This window comes from Lolium perenne, chromosome 4 (assembly GCF_019359855.2).
Source record: "Lolium perenne isolate Kyuss_39 chromosome 4, Kyuss_2.0, whole genome shotgun sequence".
Lineage (NCBI taxonomy): Eukaryota > Viridiplantae > Streptophyta > Magnoliopsida > Poales > Poaceae > Lolium > Lolium perenne.
This window is the reverse complement of record NC_067247.2, coordinates 355,194,181-355,200,244: the sequence shown is the minus strand read 5'-3', so window position 1 is coordinate 355,200,244 and position 6,064 is coordinate 355,194,181.

Sequence of the window (6,064 nt, the reverse complement as noted above, 5' to 3'; positions counted from 1 at the left end):
CAACCGGTACTAAAGCTGTCGGCAGGATAAGGACGCGTGGGTAACCTTTAGTACCGGTTGGTGGGTGCAACCGGTACTAAAGCTGTCGGCAGGATAAGGACGCCTGCTCGATGAGATAAAGTATGTAGCGCACGACGCTCTGTCGGTGGGATAAGGACGCGTGGGTAACCTTTAGTACCGGTTCGTGTCTACAACCGGTACTAAAGCTGTCGGCAGGATAAGGACGCTCTGCCTATAAAAGGAGCATCGATACACCATGGGAAGCAGCTCAACAAGCCAACATGGATGGAGAGTTTCATCACCATGGATGGAGGAAAGGGTTGGGAAATCTCCCGTGGCGGAACTTGTCGAAGATGCCCTTGGTGCACACGCCCTATGGCATCTTCGGAAGTTCCGCCTCGGAAAAATTTCCCGCAAGCCCGTGGAAGACTCCATCTCCTCTAACAAATGTTGGGGAAAGGGTTGGGAAATCTCCCGTGGCGGAACTTGTCGAAGATGCCCTTGGTGCACACGCCCTATGGCATCTTCGGAAGTTCCGCCTCGGAATTTTTTTCCTGCAAGCCCGTGGAAGACTCCATCTCCTCTAACAATGTTGCGGAAAGGGTTGGGAAATCTCCCGTGGCGGAACTTCTCGAATATGCCCTTGGTGCACATGCCCTATATATGGCATATTCGGAAGTTCCGCCTCGGAATTTTTTTTCCCTGCAAGCCCGTGGAAGACTCCATCTCCTCTAACAATGGTGCGGAAAGGGTTTGGAAATCACCCCGTGCGGAACTTATCGAATATGCCCTTGGTGCACAAGCCCTATATATGGCATATTCGGAAGTTCCGCCTCGGAAAATTTCCCCGCAAGCCCGCGTGACTTAACTAGTAAAACAAGCCAACCATCTCCATTGTTAATATCTTACATACAGTAACATCATTACACAAAAGTGATTTCCATATTGAGATACACAAGTTATGATCCCTATATGTAGCTAGCTAGTCTTCTGAGTTTTCTTCGCTCGTTTCCCTTTCTTCTTACTGCGACGCAACCATGGACAATCTTCATTGTTTAAGATGATGCTTGGGTCAATTTTTACCTTGAAGGGTGGAATATCGTCAAACTTATTATAATCTTCTGACATGTCTGTCTTGTCCTTCTACTCCCACGATGTTTCTTTTTCCTGAAAGAACTATGTGCCGCTTTGGCTCATCGTATGATGTGTCCTCTTGCCTTTCTTTCCTTTTTTTCGGTTTGCTAGACATATCCTTCACATAAAAAACCTGAGCCACTTCACTGGCTAGGACGAATGGTTCGGTGTCGTACCCAAGATTCTTGAAGTCCACGTAGTCATTCCGCATCGCGGGTCTACCTGTACCCCGTCTTTCAAGGTTGAACCATTTACACCGAACAAAGGGACCTTGAAATTAGGTCCATAGTCAAGTTCCCATATCTCCTCTATGTACCCATAATATGTGACCTTGTTCCCATTGCCATCTTCTGCATCAAAGCGGACACCACTGTTTTGGTTGGTGCTCTTTTTGTCTTGGGCGAAAGTGTAAAATGTGTTCCCATTAATCTCGTACCCTTGAAAAGTCGATATAGTAGAAGATGGTTGCTTGGCCAACAAGTACAGCTGCTCGTCATCGGTGACATTCATGAGACGTGTTTGCAACCAACCGCCGAAAGTCTTCATGTGTTCTCCATCAATCCAATCTTCACGTTGCTCCGGGTATTTAGAGCGTAAGATCTCCTTGTGTTCCTCTTTGTACGGAGCCACCAAGATGGAATTAAGTAGAACTGTGTAGTGTGCTTGAGTGAAAGAATGTCCGTCCATACACGTTGCTGATTTCTTTCCTAGCGTGCCTTTTCCACGCAGTCTCCCCTCATAGCGCGATTCGGAACACCGATCGGCTTAAGATCGGGAATAAAGTCAACACAAAACTCAATGACCTCCTCTGTTCCATAGCCCTTGGAGATGCTTCCTTCTGGCCTAGCACGGTTATGAACGTACTTCTTTAAGACTCCCATGAATCTCTCAAAGGGGAACATGTTGTGTAGAAATACGAGGACCGAGAACGCCAATCTCTTCGACCAGGTGAACTAGGAGATGTGTCATAATATTGAAGAAGGATGGTGGGAACACCAACTCGAAGCCGACTAGACATTGGACCACATCCTTCAGCAAATTTTGTAGAGTAAGTGGATTGATCACCTTCTGAGAAATTGCATTGAGGAACGCACATAGCTTCACAATGGGTACTCGAACATTTTCCGGCAGAAGCCCCCTCAATGCAACCGGAAGTAATTGTGTCATAATCACGTGGCAGTCATGAGACTTTAGGTTTTGAAACTTTTTCTCCGACATGTTTATTATTCCCTTTATATTCGACGAGAAGCTTCGGACGGGACCTTGATGCTACTCAGGACTTCAAAAAGATCTCCTTCTCCTCTTTGGTAAGAGCATAGCTGGCAGGACCTTGATACTTCTCTGGATTCGAGTTGTTTCCTTCGTGGATACTTTGGCTTTGGTCTGCCGTGCATCCGGTGTATCTTTTGTCTTCCCATACACGCCCAAGAAGTTTAGCAGGTTCACGCAAAGATTTTTCGTCACGTGCATCACGTCGATTGCGAGTGAACCTCTAAGAATTTCCAGAGGGTAGCTCCCAAAATATCGACTTCTTCTTCCACATGGGTACGTGTCCGTCAACATCATGCGGAACAGATTGTCCGCCGGGACCCTTTCCAAAGATCACTTCTAAATCCTTGACCATATCATATATAACTTCCCCATTAGGGCGGGTAGGCTTGGTTCGGTTATCTGCCTCACCTCCGAAATGCTTTCCTCTCTTTCTTACGTGATGTTGTTTTGGAAGAAATCGACGATGCCCTGGTACACATTCTTGTTTCCCAAATAAATACTATCAGTCTCACCTAAACAGTGTGTGCATGCATTGTATCCCTTGTTTGACTGCCCTGAAATGTTACCAAGAGCAGGCCAATCATTGATGGTTACAAATAACAACGCTCGTAGGTTAAATTCCTTTTGTTCGTGCTCATCCCACACAGGTACACCTTCGTCACGCCACAACTCTAAAAGTTCTTCAACCAATGGCCTCAGGTACACATCAATGTCGTTGCCGGGTTGCTTCGGGCCCTGGATGAGCACTGGCATCATAATGAACTTCCGCTTCATGCACAACCAAGGAGGAAGGTTATAGATACATAGAGTCACTGGCCAGGTGCTATGACTGGAGCTCTGCTCCCCGAAAGGATTAAAGCCATCTGTACTTAGACCAAATCTTAAGTTCCTTGCGTCATCTGAAAATGACTTGAACTCTCTGTTGATTTTTCTCCACTGCGACCCGTCAGCGGGGTCTCTCAAAGATCACATCTTTCTTACGGTCCTCTTTGTGCCATCGCAACAACTTGGCATGCTCTTTGTTCCGGAACAAACGTTTCAACCGTGGTATTATAGGAGCATACCACATCACCTTCGCAGAACCCTCTTCCCGGGGGTGGACTCACCCTCAACATCGCCGGGGTCATCTCGCCTGATCTTATACCTCAATGCACTACATACCGGGCATGCATTCAAATTCTCGTACTCCCCGCGGTAGAGGATGCAGTCATTGATGCATGCATGTATCTTTTGCACCTCTAATCCTAGAGGGCAGACAACCTTCTTTGCTTCGTACGTGCTAGAGGGCAACACGTTCTCCCCTGGAAGCATCTTCTTTATTATTTTCAGCAACTTTTCAAATCCCTTGTCAGAAGTACCATTCTCTGCCTTCCACTGCAGCAATTCCAGCGTGGTACCCAGCTTTTTCTGACCATTTTCGCAATTTGGGTACAACAGTTTGTTGTGATCCTCTAACATTTTCTCCAACTTCAACCTCTCCTTTTCATTTCCGCAGTTCATCTTCGCATCAAGAATGGCCCGACCCAAATCGTCATCCGGGTCATCAAAAATCGGCTCATCGAAAATGAGCTCTTCTTCAGCTTCATCTTCCCCCATTCTACTACCACCGTCTTCATTGTATAAGCTGGGATAGTTGTCACTATCCTCTTCTTCTTCGTTGTCTTCCAATATAACTCCTCTTTCTCCGTGCTTGGTCCAACAATTATAGCTGGGCATGAAACCATTCTCCAGCAGGTGGACGTGAAGGGTCTTCGAGGTAGAGTAATCCTTCATATTCTTACAGAACTACATGGACAATACATGAAACCATTCGACCGCCTGTTTGCCTCAAGCCACGTTGAGAAAATAATGCATGCCAGTAATGAACTCGGGATGGCACCGGTCACCGTACATCCATTGTCGACTCATCTGCATTTTATATGTATATCAAAAATCATTAAGTACACAACATCATGGATATATGAGTGACCAACTTAATTAATATTCAAGTTCATCACATAAAACTAAGTTATTTTTATAAAAAAGAAGAGGGGCTCACCGAGGTGGTACCGTGCCGGCTAGGGGACGACGCTAGCGATCGACGGCGGTGAGGACGGGGATGATACTAATTAAAACCTACAAAACATACCATAATTTCAGCTCAAATTGCATATAAAAAAATAAAATCACTAACTTAGGCATTTCATCGAACACCTTGATTGCACTACAAAAATAGTACGAGTTAAAACTACCAAAGAACTGAGCTAAATTAGGAACGCCGGAAGGAAGGATGATATTGCTAACCCTTGGATAGATGTATGCCGTTAATCTTGTTAAAATGGTGGAGAAAAATAAAGATTATTGGAGTGTGTGAGAGGTGGAGAAAAATTTAGAGTGTGAGGAAGATGAGAAAAATGAGAGCCAGCAGGGGGCTCGGGACGAGCTGGGCGATTTTGATATGGCTGGGTACCCTTTGGTACCGGTTCGTGTTACGAACCGGTACCAAAGGTCCAGCCCGGGCCCCACCACGCGTCTGAATTTTGGCCGAAGACCTTTCGTACCGGTTCCTAACACGAACCGGTACGAAAGCCCCTCCCAAACCGGTACGAAAGCCCCTCGCCCACCTGAGCCCTCAAACCGGTACAAATGGCCCCATTGGTACCGGTTCGTAAGGGAACCGGTACCAATGGCTTAGATGGATGTGAGGTTTTCTACTAGTGTAGGCTGTCATCCTCTTTGGATAAAACAATCCCCGCGTATCCTTCAGCCGTGTAGATATCTCCGCAAACAGATCGTGATGCTCCACACGTTGTATAGATCACGATGAATGGAGTGTAGTTGTGCACCGGTAGATAACTTGTAAGACAGAAAAATTATTATCATTAATTTTTTGTCATTTCTACATAGCCATATCAACCAAATAATGGTGATCTCTCTCACCCTAATAAGTAGCTTAAAATTATTGTCCACCCCAGTAAGCCAATTGCCAAAAAGTATTCGTAAATCTTCGTGGTGGATATAAGGTATATAGATGTTTGACCATATAGATATAGCAAAACTGCATTGGAAAAATAATATGCTTAATTGTCTCATCATGATGACAGAAGACACACTTGTTGCTTCCATGCCAATTATGTTTCGCAAGTTTATCCTTAGTCCGGATGTTTTTAGCATAATCTTCATCTTCTAAATTTTCTTATTATTATTATCAATTGGCACCTCTGGCTCAATTAATGCTTTGTACATATAATGTACATAGGATTTTCCACTCCCATGAAGTTTCCATCGAAACTCATCGGATCTTTGCGTCAGATGAATAGAATCAATACGCTGAAGCAAAACATTCCAAGATGCTAGACTTGGGTCAATGAGGTACCATCTGAATGTCACATTTGGTGGTGAAGTTTCCAACACTCGAGTGATCGTATCACCTTTGTGATGAACAATATTATACAAAGAAGGATATTGTTCACAGAGTGTGGCATTACCTGGTCATTTATCCTCCTGGAACCTTATCTTCTAGCCATATCTAATTGAGAACTAATTGTATGGGAATAAGAATTTATTTTTCGCCATAAGACCAGCCTAGAAGTGTGAGTCGCCCGGTTTCCACATAACTTGAGACATCGCATGTGAGCCAACATACTTTATCTTTTGAAGAGTTTGCCATATCACATAT